Here is a 15,001-nt window from a genome sequence, read left to right as displayed (position 1 = left end):
AGCATTGTAGATCGGTTGAGACGCCATAATCATAGAATCACAGAATGTTAAGGAGTTGGAATAGATCTTAAAGATATTTTTCCCAACCCTCCTGCCATGTGCAGGGTCACCTCCCACTAGACCAGGTTGCTCAAGGCCTTATAGAGCCTGGCCTTGAACACTACCAAGGTTGGGACATTCACAGGGCAACCTGTTCCAGTGTCTAAGAACCCTCACAGGAAAATATTTCTTCCTAATACCTAACCTAAATTTCTTCTCTTTCAGTTTTTACCCATTACTTCTTGTTCTACCCCTACAGTTCCTGAAAAAGAGTCCCTCTCCAGCTTCCCTGTAGGCTCTCTTCAGGTACTGAAATGTTGCTATGAGGTCTCCATGCAACCTTCTCTTCTCCAGGCTCAACAGCCCCAACTTTCTCAGTCTGTTTTCATAGAGAAGGTGCCCCAGACCTTTTATCATCTTTGTCGCTGCCTCTGGACTTGCTCCAACAGTTCCATGTCCTTCTTATGTTGGGGACAACAGAGCTGGAGGCAGTACTACAGGTGGGGTCTCACAAAAGCAGAGAAGAGGGGGAGAATTGCCTCCTTCAACCTGCTGGCCACGCTGCTATTGATGCAGCCCAGGATTCTTGGCAGTGATAGTAGCAGAAAAATGTATTTTAAATACATTTATCAAACACAATGATTTCTAATATGACACAGAAGGAATACTGGGCATTTTTAGGTAATTTTAGTCACACTTGCTGAATAACTGGATTAATCAAAGCTGTTCCTGTCCCAGAAGACACACATCCTACCTCCACAGAATCACCAAATTAAACAGGTTGGAAAAGACCTCTGAGATCAAGTCCAACCCTTGACCCAACTTTGGCTTGTCAACTAAATGCCATAGGTATACACCTGAGCTTGTTGAAATTTTAATTCCAAGTATGGTTTTTCCAGGAAGAGACAGAGAAAAATCAATTAAAACCAAATAAAAGCCAACACCATCAGCCATATATTTTGGCAACATTTTCTTTGAATGTACCAAATAAGTTGGGGGAGACATCCTATTTTCATCATCACAGGTTAAAAGTATGACAGACAGAAATTTCATGAAGTAAAAAATTTTTCTTCACAAGACACCTTTTAGCAAATGGCAAACTGGATTAAACCAAGAAAAGACATTTTTACAAGTAGTGGAGATTAGAAAGAAATATATTGAAAAGAAAAAAAAAGAAAAAGTGACAGTAGTGCTATTTTTTGTTTGAAAGTATCAACACATGGAAATGTTTTTTAAATTCCATGGAACTAAAATTAATTTTAAATATTACTAAATACCCTTGAATTTCCTTTGTTCTTTTTTTATGGAGGCTTAACTGGTAATCTCCCACAGTTACCATTATAGTTGAAGCCTGCATCTATTGCTCTGGGGCAAGCAGCTATTTGCAGAAGCTTATTAGGTTTATTACTAAAGAGTAGCTAAGTGGAAAAATCACCATGGCTTTGAAAGAACTGGCATGTAGATAACATTTATGACTGAATAAATTCCATTAATACTTCTATAAGCAATTGTCATTGTTTTCTGCCATGTTTTTGCGAGTTTTATTGTGCTTTTCACTTCACTTTAGGCATTCAAAATGTACTGGCAAGCTTCTTGACTGATGATGAATTTCAATTTCCAAATGCTGCAAACGCAGTTGGTATTCTCAACACCACTTTTCCTACCAGGGGACCTGGCTATGCTGAGGACATAGCTGGAGTGCTCAGAACTTTACCCATTGCCCAGGAGACATAAATGGTTTCAGTCATCGAGCTACATTCAGAACATACAGGATAAAGATAGAGAAGATGCTAGCTAACCAGCAACAGCATTTAAACTATTTGTAATACCACACTCGCACAGTCACAATGTTTCTTGTTGCAGCTACCTTGTTAAGCACCATCTGAAGACATTGCCTCTCACTGAACTGTGGCACAGTGACCTTCTCAAAAAACCAAACAGATCATGAAAATGACCTGAAACACAGCTGGATCACTTGTAGGCAGAGTAATACATTCAGAAAGCATTGCAAGATCTCTAGAGTACACAGCATTACTGTGGGAGGGCTGTAGCTGGAGCTTTTAAATACGAGCTAAAGAAAAGGGCTGTTTATATCATTTCAGCACAACTCTCCATTCATTCCACTTTTTAACAGTTGCTTTGCTCTTGTTCAGTTAGGGGATCATCAGAAATTTGCAGTATTCTGGACATTTTCAAACATTTCACATATTTTTGTGTCAGAACTGCAGTGGATCACATGACATGCAGCTGTGTTAACATATTTAGGGTTTGGATACTTACAAGCTCTTGCACTCTGGAGTATTATTTTTCCAGTTATTTACATTTGAGAATTATTGGATTTTGCTGGGTTTTCTAACCACAAGGTTAGAATTTATGGGGAAAAATTAAGCAGTAAATAGGTACAGTGTCTTACCTTCGTTTTTCATGTCCTGTCTGCCAGCAGAAGGATTAGAGAGATAAAGCTGGTTTTCTTCTGTGAAACTGCAACTAGTCCAGTCATAGACTCACAAACGCTCCTTTCCGTTTCAGCTATACTTTGACCACATAAGTGTGGTTTAGAGATTATGGGAGTTACAAAAACACATGGCAAAGAGCTCTCAACAGCCCGACTTACGTATCAGCAGGAAGAGCTTCCAAGGGACCTCTCCATCTCTGCAGTGCTGAAAAACTTCCAGGGAAAATTGTTCTGGATACTGATGATCTTGTTTAACTCAGGGAAAGCTGTACTCTCAGACAGATGCTTCATTATGGAAAAGAATGAATTCACAGAAGAATGACTCATAAACACAAAACTTTACCTTTGAAACACATACACTTACCTGCATAAATTCTGATAACAAAACCAAGTCTTTACCAACAGATCACAGACACACTTCATCACTTAATTTCATAGACAGATGGACAGACCCCATAATTCTTTCTAAAGGTGCATGACGGCACCATAAATAAATGTGCCATATCTTATTTGAGATTTTTTTTTCTTAACTCTGCAGCTTTTTTTAAAATGCCAACAGCCTCGATGGTGGAATACAAGGCATGCCTGAAACTGGATGATGGTAACATGATTTTTTTTACAGATAAATTTGCAATTAGGCATATAAAGAAAACAGTAATTACACTATCTTTGAGGGAAATATCTGAAATTGCATAGACAACACTTCCTAAATGGAAAATTTACAATGATATTTTTTCAGAAGGAGTTTTGAAAGTGATCCCATTAAAACAAGATGAGTCAGTTAGTTGACTGAAGATGATTTAATGGACAGTTCTTCCAAATCAGTGCTGTGAAGTTCAGAGAGGTAACAGCAAATTCTTTGTTTGGAGAACTTGGAAAAGTATGTCACCTCCAGTCTCAAAGCAAAAGCACTTCAGCAGACACTCAGTAAAGGAGTATATTCCACCTGCCCTTTAGCCACTACTATGGGTGCCTTATAGGTGCTGGCTTATACCTGCCAGTCTCAATGGCAGACACAGTTCAGCATATGAAGTTTGTATTCAAATGCCATCCTCAACTCAATTTCAAAGAATAAAAATACACTATTTTGTAATGCCCAAACCGTTCAGATTCCTTCTTTGAGCTTAAGGGAATGACACAATGATGGTTCTTAAAATTGCCTTAACTGAAAATAAGAAGCACACTTGTATTATAGAATGAATGGCTCACATTAGTTAATCTATTGTTCAACACTTACAACTAAGTTAGAGGAGATCAATACAATGCTAGGGCATAATTCTGACTTCACATACTTGCAGATATTTTAGCCACCTTGTTTCAACTTCAGTGGCAAGATAATTACTGTATGCTCACTAACTTGCTTTAGGAAAAGAAAAAATACCAATTTTTTTTAAAATGCAATCATTTGTTAGGGAAGAGCAAGCCTACAGGAGAAGTTGTGAGATGGTCTGCTTACATGACTTGATGTGTCTCTCTTGCCCTTGAGGCATTGATCTGGCGTGCAGTCTCCACTGCCAAAGAGTTCTGCAACAGCTGATAAAAACTTGAACATTCTGCTCTGCAGGGAGGAGCTTATCACATTTCCAAACAAGTCTTCATTTGAAGCAGGAGTCAAAACATGGCATCTCTGTTTCCAGCAAGAAGGAAATTTTAACACATTCGGTGTTAGGAAAAGTAAGTTCATTTCATTGTTCAGCAACAAGCTGCTCCAGGGGAAACCTGAGATTGGCCCAAGACCTAGAATTGCTTGAAGAACACCCCTTCAGAGTAGGCTGTACTCAGTCAGGGCAGATTTTTGACATCCTGAGAAGCAGAATTGTTTCAGCTACAAACCCATCTGGTTTCACACACAGACAGCTTTCATACACTACACATTCTCTATATTGGTTGGGTTTTGCTCATATATTCAAAACTGAATCTGCATTTGGACTCTATTCTTACCCAATTACAGAACCACAGAAAAAGCTGAGTAGGAAGGGACCCACAAGGATCATTGAATCAAACTCTTAGTCCTGCACCCATTCCCAAGAGTCAGACCATGTGCCTGAGAGTATCTTCCAAATGCTTCTTGAACTCTGTCAGGCTTGGTGCTATGATCACTTCCATGGGGAGCTTGTTCCAATGCCCAGCCACCCGCTGAGTGAAGAACCTCTTTCTAATATCCAACCTAAACCTCCTCTCGCACAACTTCAGGCCATTCCCTCAGGTCCAGTCACTGGTCACCACAGAGAAGATATCAGTGCCTGCCCCTGCTCTTGCCCTCATGAGGAAGTTGTAACTGCAATTAAGTCTCACCTCAGTCTCCTCTTCTCCAGGTTGAACAGACCGAGTGACCTCAGCCACTCCTCATACAGCTTCCCTTCAAGGCCCTTCACCATCTTCATTGCCCTCTGTTGGACACTCTCTAAGAGCTCAATACCTTTCTTATATTGTAGTGCCCAAAACTACCACAATATTCAAGGTGAGGCCCCCCCAGTGCAGAGCAGAGCGGGACAATCCCCTCCCTCAACCAGCTGGCGATGCTGTGCCTGATGCTCCCCAGGACACGGTTGGCCCTCCTGGATGCCAGGGCACTGCTGACTCGTATTCAACTTGCCATTGGCCAGGAGCCCCATGTCCCTTTCTACAGCACTGCTTTCTAGCATCTCATTCCCATATACAGCCTTGTTTGCCCTTTTGTTTCTCCTACACAGCACTATCTGTCTGCACAAAGAACCAGATGTATAGCAGATATGATCAATAGAACTATTTTTTTCTGAGCCAATGCAGAGGTTAGTCTAGTCTTCCCTTCAGTCTCAGTGACAAATGATGACTTTATCAAAAAAGAAAACCAGTCTGGTATGTTCTCATGAACCTAGACAGAACTGGTTTCTTGCCAAATATGAAGGCATCACCAGGATCAAAGCTTTGCCATCTATCTCCTTCTACTCCTGGTCAAACCTCTATTTAAGTGTGGAGGGGGAAAAAAAGAAAAATAAGAAACCTGTCCAATCAAAGCCACAATGTCTTAAGGCTATTTAATTGAAAATTGTGGTGTTACATACATTGCACACACTTCATCCCAACCCATCATTGCATGTTTTCTGATCCTCTACTTAGCAGTATATCCTTATTATTACTATAAATACCACCCATCAAGGATTACACCTCAGCTATCCAGTTACACTGACTTTGCTTCTGCTTTGCACTTCCGCTTAATTGCCTGATAACGGTCTAGATGCCTCTTCTGATTCTTGACAGACAAGAGAACAACACAGTATCCTAATAACAGGACCCTAATTAACAATTGAAAAAGAGATGAGCTGCCACAGGAACTAGAAGCACCAGAAGGAGCTAAGAACCAAGATATACAGGAAGAAAGGAGCAGAGAAGCATGAGCAGAAAGAGCCTGGTGAACTTAGAAGGCAGCCAAATTAATTGTAGCTTTATCCATCATGACTAGATTTTGTTCAGAAAGAACAAAACACTTGCCACAATAACAACTGTTGGAAGACACTTTAAATATTTTTGCTTCCCTAGTAGTCCTATCCTGTATGCCCCATTGAGCAGGGAAACAATGTGACTGCAAATGGACAACAGGACCACAGATGGGAAGCAGTGATGTAAGCAGCTGTGAACAGAAGGGATGTGTCCAACAGGAAGCTTTTCTGTTGAGAAATGGGTCATTCTCTGAAAGTATTTGAAAACCTTGCAGCACACTGAAATGATTTAACAGATCTCAGAAATGTTTAATGGTCTGTACAAAACAGTGTCACATACTATCAGCCCCAACCACTTTGAATGAGGCAAGTTAAAGAAAAAAGGCCTGGATGATGTAAATGCTAGAAATATAGTTTTTGGATTCCAAGTGCCAGAATAAGGGACAGGTTGAATGTTCAAACCCATCCTTTTCCATCCTATTTTAAATCCGTATTCCACATTCTTTTCTATACCACTCACTAACCAACTGGAAGTAACTCAGTGTCAGTATAGGTGAAAGTGTTTTGAATAACCATCTGTGTAGAGATGGAAGAATAGCCATGGCTTTCACAGTCAGTGTGCAGCTTGCTTTGTGTTCAGGAATACACCCTATTGGAATCAGTTATCAGAAACAAATTAGTCTGGGGTTTGCAAGCCATTAACTTGACTGAAGATTAAAAGTGTTTACAATGTAGTCAAGTCTGACAATCAAAGTGCTGCTCTGTGATTGACCTTCACAGAACTGCGTGCTTCTCACTTTGATTAGCCATCTCCCGGAAAGCAAGGATTCCTTTTTTCACCTGGAAGGCACAGCTATTAGTGTAGCATCCACAATGGGGGAATAAAGGCAAGACAGAAACCATAAAGCACTGACTCACTTTTAACACTAGAGTGGTTCTGAGGCCGAGCACTGAACACTGCTAGTGCATTAAACGAATCAAAGATTCCCAAATCACAACAGCTGTGGAGGAAATCAGCCAATATGCTGGTAAATACACAATTGCCATTGTGTCCTGTCTCAACATACCAGCTTCAGTGTAGCGCCCTGCGTTCCTGCCTATAGTCAGTGCCTCTAGGAGGCACTATGGAACTACAGTCTAGGGCACCAAAGGCATTTAGAAAAGCAGCCACAACCATAAATCCTCTTTTCACATGTTGTTGTTCATCTGCTCTGCATGAGGAGATGATTTATTTCTGTGGTAGGGAGCTACTCAAAGGAAAGCCTCAAAACATCCCAACAAGGATAAGTGTGACATATGTGTTATGTCAGCCACTACCCATTAGAAGGTCTATTTCCTAGAACTGACATAAATGCAAGTATTTTCTGTAAAACAAAGTGCTGACACCTTCTTTGATATCATGGAGGTCATTGCAAACTAGGAAATGCAACTTTTTGTTTGGTCTAATTTTTCAGAACATTCTTCGAGGAACGTGCCATGTCATGTCAGGATACATCATGTTGTGTATGTGATATACATATGATGTGAAATACATTCTCCATCTCAGTATTCTGGGCCAAGTTTTTCTTCATACTCTTGATCCCAATGGATAATGATTCTCTCTCCACAACTAATGACCAGTGCTCATTCTCTGAAAATCAGCATTCTGGTAAGGGTCAGAATGAGACCCCTTCCTCTCCAACAGTATGAGTGGTAAAGCTCCATCTTTGTTCCGTTGAGCTGATCTAGTGCAGAACTGGAGTAACATAGTGGTGAGTCAAGCTCACTATGCTTGCCCGTAGAGTATTTTATTGTGTTCTTTTGTCTGTGGTTCATGTACATAATCGAAAAGGTCATTCTACACTGAAAGCAGTTGTTTTGCCTTTGCTAATGGAAAAACAATTCCCCATCTCACAATCCATAACAATAAAAATAAGAACAACAAAACTCCACCCACATAAAAGAACCAGTCAGCAAGAACATGCCATTGCACAACATCTCCTCATCTCAAAGAGGCCAAACGTTTCCAGTTCTCCCTAGATATCTGTTCAAGAAGCTGGGCTATAAAGTGCGTCCTGAAGGTGAACAGCTCCAAGAGTTTTTGGTCTTCTGCTTGATCCAAGCAATTACTGTGACTCATTGTTCATAGTTCATGAGTGACTTTCATTTAAGGTCAGTATGACAATGAGGTTGTCATGCTTTGACAGAAAATGATACACAGAAAACAGATGTTAACAGGTGTCTGCATATTATTCCCAGTTGCCACTCGACTTATATGTTTGCTGCATATTATGGTACAGAAAATATGGGATTCTGAGCTCATTAACTTGTCTTTTAAAAGTTCTTCAGAATTGTTCTACTGGAACTCCACTTTTACTGTGAGTGGTGGCAGCCAATAGAATTTTATGGGTTTTGTTATTAAAAGGTCAAATATGCATAAAGCATGTAATCTAATTGAAAAGTAAAAATCTCTCAATTTAAAAGAAAAAACACAAACAATGTTTCTCAGTAGCTTTTAAAAGACATTCATTTTCGACAGTTCACTTCTGATTTTTCTTCTAGCTTGTTTTGTTTTTTAACCAGAAATTAGTTCACAATCTTTCAAAAGGTAAAAGGCATTATCTGGAGAGGTAAGTAAGAAAAGTCCAATTTTTATCAGCTTGGGAAAAAAATTTCAGTACTTTTTCACTTTTTTTCCAAAATCTTCTATTTTTGACACTAACAGAGTTGACATATATCACTAGCAGTAAAGGTTCAGTCTATTTGGTGAAACACTTCAAGTCTTTATGAAAATACTGTCAAGTTCAGCACTACCTCCTGTGAGGGAGAGTCCAGGGTAAAGTCCAAATATAGCATGAAGATTACTTAGAACCAGAGGTCTGATTTACTGCTTGTTCATACAGAATTCTGCAGCCCTTTCATGGCATATCTCTCCCTTTCCTTCATCAGGAAGTGTTTTGCCAGGGCACAAATCAAGCTCCTGAATTCTTCATTGCAAATCAAAAATTAGGACAGCTTAAGGCATATAATTTGGGTTATGATTTGCAATATTCATTAACAGAACAGCCAATTCTGGCAAAGAAAAAAATGTCCCGAGCTACAATAATGAATACAGGGTTTGTTACAGCACCAAGACTAATGGTCTCATCTGTAATGATCTAAGAGTGGCTGCTTTTTATATGGTACCTTGTTTTGATTTTCATATCAATAATTACATTATGTGCCTCAAAACATCTGGATGGTTGGGTTCATGTTAAAACCTGTTTGAGGATATGCATTGGGATAGGAGCTATTAGAGAATCACATAACATTTTAAGAGAACTAATGATTCTTCAGAATTTTGTGCTACACCATGACTGGGGACACTCACTCTGATCCCTTCTGCCCTTAGAAGTTCCAACTCGAATGCATGAACTGAGCTTCCCAATGCCAAATAAATGCACTATCACAAAACCTCCTCTTTGTGCTCTTCTCCAACAGCTTTCCCAAGGCACAAAGTCAACACTTGAGTCAGCTCTCACTTACTGCGTGGTGCCACAAAAATTTCTACTGCACCTTATACTGACAATTCCAGGTTAGCATGGCCATGCTGAATTATAACTTTCAAATAAGTTGCACTACTCTTTTGGCAGTAAGGGTGCACATGGCTGCCCATGTTGCATTCGCTACTTCATGTGTGACATCAAGTATGTATCAGGTAGCCTTCTACTAGGACAGCCAGTCTAAAATACTACCATGGACTTCTGTGGCTTTTTCACTTCTTGTTTTTAAGTGCACTCAAATAGCTTGAGGGACTAATGGATATTTCTCTAATTTGATTTGAAACTGTGATATACTGTTTCTTCATATGCAAAGCTACAGAATCTCACTACGAGCTAACATGCAAAGTAACTTTAAAGCAATCATCATGAAAAAGTCTGTCCTTCCTTCTTCCCTTTCTTGACTCCTAGACTCCAACCTATACTCTCAGAACATCTTCTGCTAGTTCTAGGACCAAAGCACAGGTTTCTGTAGGACCAGCTTTTAAATATTTCCTGACCTAAGTGGAAAATGTAAATTTTCAAAATGGGAACCACAAGCAAATAATTATGTCATTTGCACTTTTCCTACAATAACTATTTTTATTTAAAAGTGTCAAATTTGCCAGACCAACATTTCTAACTCTCTTCACATTTTTTAATGGAGCTATAAAGTGAATTGGGAAGAAGAAAAAATAATCTCTACGTACTTTACAACTTGCCTTTTAAGATGTTTTCAAAATTGTCTTTCATGTTTACAACAGAAATACTTTGAATCCACATGCTCCCTGTTCTGGCATCTCCATTAAAGCAAATACAACTCTTTACAAAGCTCAATCTACTGTCACTTGTGTTTGCCCAAGGTTGCCATCCAGAAGACTTCCAAGAGCTGCTCTGTGTGCATGGGCCACTCCACAGGACATGGCCCAGGGAGAACACTTCAGGGTCACAGAGGTAGTTAAGTCAGTTGAGCACCTGCAGCAATGAGTTGATATACTGGGAGGAGATGGTTGACTGGAATCTACTTTATTCCTCTCTAAAGCCAGGAAGGAAAGTATAACTTTCAAATCACCACTAGATCCCTATTCTGGCACCAGTGGTACCAAGTACTTGGGACAGAGTGTAAAGACACACAGTGGGTCTAAAGGGAAACATTTTATTTTTTGTGGGACTTATCTGGTTACATAATTTATCTGATGGATCAATGATCAGTCATCTTTTAATATAAACTCACTGCTAGTTCCAAAGTTAACTCTTTGCTCGAGTTCTGATTTCCATAATGATTTTACAATATGAGGCTTGAAGAGTTTCGATTTTCTTAAAGGACAGACTGTCAGTCTATGACTAAGAAATGGTTATAGCCATCCGACTCAAGATTCTTTCCTTTTTGTTTTGGTTTGCTTTTTTGTTTAAAAAAGACATACAGCTTACTGCAAGTTCACAAGTTTCTGACATAGTCTCTCTGATCAAAATCTCTACTACTCCTCCATTATATTTTCCACTGCCTATCCCCCACTCCTCCCTGCACCCTAAGGCCAAATTATACAAATGAATGTCTTGCTTTTTATGCCATGGACACTGTTGAGAAATATTAACCCAAAGTCACATTAAGTTTTTCTTGCTTCAAGTTTTCTTACAAACTTGACACACAGAGTAAGTTTTTCAAAAGCCTCACTAAGATGCAAGTGTCTTCCAAATAAACTCTAATGCCTAAGAAGGCAAAACAATTGTATGATTTTGTACAGAGAATTGTGCAAGTCATGCCTTTTTAATGATCATTATTTTTTTTCATTATCTTTAATTCTGTAAGGTTCTGGTTAAGCATGTAGAGGCAATAAAACTTTTCATTTAAACTCCTTAACATATGAAAATTGTCAGTTATCATGGATGAAGTCTTGGAAACCTGACTCACTAGATCTTAATGTTCAAAGAAAAAGTAAGGTCCTAAATCCACATAGATGAAAAGCAAAAAAATTCTAAGCCAGCACCCTCCTGTTAAACTACAGAAGACCAAAGGACATACTATCTTGTCAATATTTGCAGGGCTATCTGCACCACCTGACTTCATTGTGCAAATCACTGATATAAAGTCACAACCCCTATCAGATATATGTATGAAAATATATGCTTGCACATATACCTATATATACAGCTGGTCAGAAAATCAGGCCAGAAGAGCTAACAGGGATTCATATATTTAGTTAGAAACTAAATATCATACAAAAGTTATAATTTAACTTTGCCTTGTTCAGAGATACAATTATGCTAAAGAGAACATTTTTGCTGCACACTGTAGCCCTCATATTAGCATGTTTTTAAATGTGACTTTCTATTAAAAGTAGTGTAATTTCCAAGAAGGAATTTCCGTTCCAGCCCTCACTCAGTAAGTATCCCCACTGAAATCAACTTGATCTATATTTGCAAAACTTAGAGTAAGACCATCTTTCAGTATTGAAATGAAGAAATACCTGCACAGAGAATTTGATCCTGCTTCTCCTGCATGTAAACAGCTTAGTTAGGAACAATGAAACCGCTAACATAGCAGAGGCAAGAAGTCCTCACCTGAGAAAGATTAGTAGGAAATCACAGGAAAAAAGTTTTGAAAACCATTCCTTAATGCTCAAGGTATGAGACTATTGCATAATGTAATCAAGATCTTTAAGAATAGCAACCAAAGACACTTGATTCAGTTGCAGATTACTGATTGCAATTGGCAGTCTGTTATATGTCAAGACAGAATGCCATAAAAGGCACCTCTCACTTTAAGTACAGGTAACCCTAATAAATTATTATGGGCAGCTGTTTTTCTTTCAGTTTCTATTAGTAATAGAAAACATATTTCAGGTTACCTCTATTCAATTCCTACCTGTCTACTGCACCAAAAGTGCCTCCTCCTTCCATTCATCAGACTACACAAGAGATCTTCCAGGATGCAGAAGGACTGTCACAGAACTGTAATGGAAGACAAGACCAAAGTAAATTTAAGTTGCATTTTTCATTCTTGATGGTCATTATTACCTTAATAGTGCATTCTGGAGCTCATCAGTTAATTTTCTGTCTGGTCACTGCCAGCTAGAGATGAATATTTACCATAACAGCAATGATTTTATGGTAAAGACAAAAGATTTATCCTTCTTCCAGGATGAGGGCCATGAGGTTTTGAGTTGGGGGATTCTGTTGGGGTTTTTTAACTTTTTGAGACAACCAAATTTTTCTCATCATATAAACAAAATAAGTCAATAATAAGTAATAACAACTCTTTGTCCTCATTAGTTCTTCACTAGCAACATCACTATGATGTTTTCTGGGATACTCCACTTGCATTAGGGCTATTTTGTTGTTTTTCCACTTCAAAAGGAGAACAATAATGACAGAAGCATCCAAAAGAGTTTCTTGTAATTGCCTAAATTGTACACCACCTTACCAGGATGTCACTAAAACAGCCAAAGAATTCCGCATTACAAAACTGGGCATATCATCTGATATAGCAATTTTGAGCACATTTTCATGCTAGTCAGAGTTTATAAGTTTTTCCTACTCTAGTTTATCCAAAAGTCTTTCATGGACCATCTGGTTCTAATGATACAAAACTAGAATCTTTGGTGTCCTTTTCACTATACTAAACTAAATTAAAGCTTAAAATATCAGTAAAGTAAAATCCATTCTTTTTATATTATGTTTTTTAAATGAAATGTTAAGTATTTTGGCTGAGCAAATGCATTTACTTCAGTTAAATTTTACAACATATACTATTTGATACAGTCAGCAGAAACCTTAGTCCAGTTACTCTTGCGTATTCCTGGTCCACAGCCAACTGAGGAAAAGGGAAGTGTTTCCATTGACATCAAGAGGCTCTAAATGAGGCTTCTACTGTGAGTGATAGCACATCATTACTCCTCCTAAAACGCAGATGAGGTTTCAATGCTTCTCTTGAGAGAAAAGGTTCAAATTAAGCTTACAGCACCTCTTCCTATATCCAGTGATAAAAGGACTCAAATGTGCATCACAAACACACTTATAGTGGAAAGGCATGGAAAGTACATCATCTTTGTATGCACTCTAGCTAGCTATAAATAGGCTCTTTGGGTTCAACCTTCACAAGTGCCTGCAAGTCTCTATCTTTCAGCAACTGTTGAAAAGCAATGCGGTTTTGGAAATCCCACCCTAAATGAAGCTCATCACTTCTGAGCTCAGCCACAACAGGTTACAATTCCCTGAATTTCACCACCAGTCCTAGAATTTTGTTCTGCAGGTGGAAACACAGACCAAGATTTCTGAAGATGTGTAAGAGAAAAGTACATTTTTAATATCAACAATGCCTAGCTACTGTAAGGTCAGAAAAGCCAAATGATTCTGGAGGTCTAATCAATCATGAAGATCAACCAGCCACTGTCTCAAGAAGCTGGCACCTTCCACTTATCAGTCAAGGTCAACCAACAGCAAATATGATTTCTTACCTTTGAAACCAATTTATGTTTTACTGTAGCAAGTGGCCATCATCTTTTCTGTATGTTTTGATTTTCTTTGCAGTTCCTTTCACTATAACCCTCATTGCAAAGTATCATCCGTCTTCTAAGAAACACACAAAGCCATTATCCCACATATTTCACTGATATTAACAAAGATATAGGTACTATCCCAAGGGGCCATCACAGGCTGTTCTGTTTGATTCATTTCCCCAAATCCAAATATGCTAGTAGGATAGACTTCGCTTTGTTTTGCCTTTCTTATTTTTTTCTCCTCTCTCCATGGTAGTTTCTGTGTTATTATTACAAAATAGTCAGAAAAGAGAGTTCCAGCCCTGAATTCCTTACAAAGCCCCCTAAACAGGAGGTTTTCTACAGTAAGAAAGGACTGAGAGAGAACTGCATGAATTGGCCCATACGGAGTTACATGCTAAGTGTTGTTATTGTTCTCTGAGAGTGCATTTAAGGTTTTGGGAACAAACAATAAAATGAACAGCTGAACAATTTTAATCATGGCCCAGTTCCTAGTTACAATTATTTTTAAGCTGTCTCACCATTAGCTAGACTGATTTTTTTTCCCCAATGAAAAAATACATTATATAAAACTTTAAGAAATACTGGTTTTAAATGACAGAAAAAATAAAAAAGAGATTCTGAAATGTAGCTGGCTATGACTTCTGTTCTGGGCCCAGTATTTTGGTATGGATTACACATAATTTTTAAAATGTTCCATTTTCTATATACTTCATGTATAAGCCAGTTCTCTAGGAAAATATTCTTTCCTAGATAAGTTGAAAGAGTGGCCTCTGAACTGTGACTAGACAGAGAATATCAGATTTTGACCACAGACATGTCTGAAAAAAACTAGAACTCATACACATATGAAAAACATATTTCATGCATTTTGTATTTCAAAATGCTACAGCAGGGACACATCAAATCAGAGTAAGATGACAGCTCACACAAGCAAATGAGAATGAGAGAATAAGATGGCACAAGGATGTGAAGACATTTGGAGAGACTACTGACCAAGAATACTCTTTTAAGATCCCTTCTTCATTCACTGAAGGCCTGATTCAATTACTTCCACTGGAGTCAACAGGAAGACTTGTGGTCTTCAGTGTC

The 15,001-nt window shown here is 38.6% G+C and overlaps 1 long non-coding RNA gene across 3 annotated transcripts in view; it reads right to left on the bottom strand.

The window, feature by feature from the left end:
- The window catches only part of LOC139672847 (uncharacterized), a 177,172-nt gene that overhangs the window by 116,697 nt on the left and 45,474 nt on the right, over nt 1-15,001 (bottom strand). For all 3 annotated transcript variants that reach the window (XR_011697991.1, XR_011697992.1, XR_011697993.1), the window contains 4 exons: nt 13,868-13,982; nt 12,277-12,362; nt 3,951-4,121; nt 2,654-2,779 (listed from right to left, as the gene is read on the bottom strand). This is a non-coding gene — a long non-coding RNA (uncharacterized lncRNA). The remainder of the gene's footprint in view (nt 1-2,653; nt 2,780-3,950; nt 4,122-12,276; nt 12,363-13,867; nt 13,983-15,001) is intronic.

The sequence above is a fragment of the Pithys albifrons genome, chromosome 6, assembly GCF_047495875.1.
Source record: "Pithys albifrons albifrons isolate INPA30051 chromosome 6, PitAlb_v1, whole genome shotgun sequence".
Taxonomy (NCBI): Eukaryota; Metazoa; Chordata; class Aves; order Passeriformes; family Thamnophilidae; genus Pithys; species Pithys albifrons.
The sequence above is the reverse complement of the archived record's forward strand: the minus strand, read 5'-3'. Positions and strand labels throughout refer to the sequence as shown.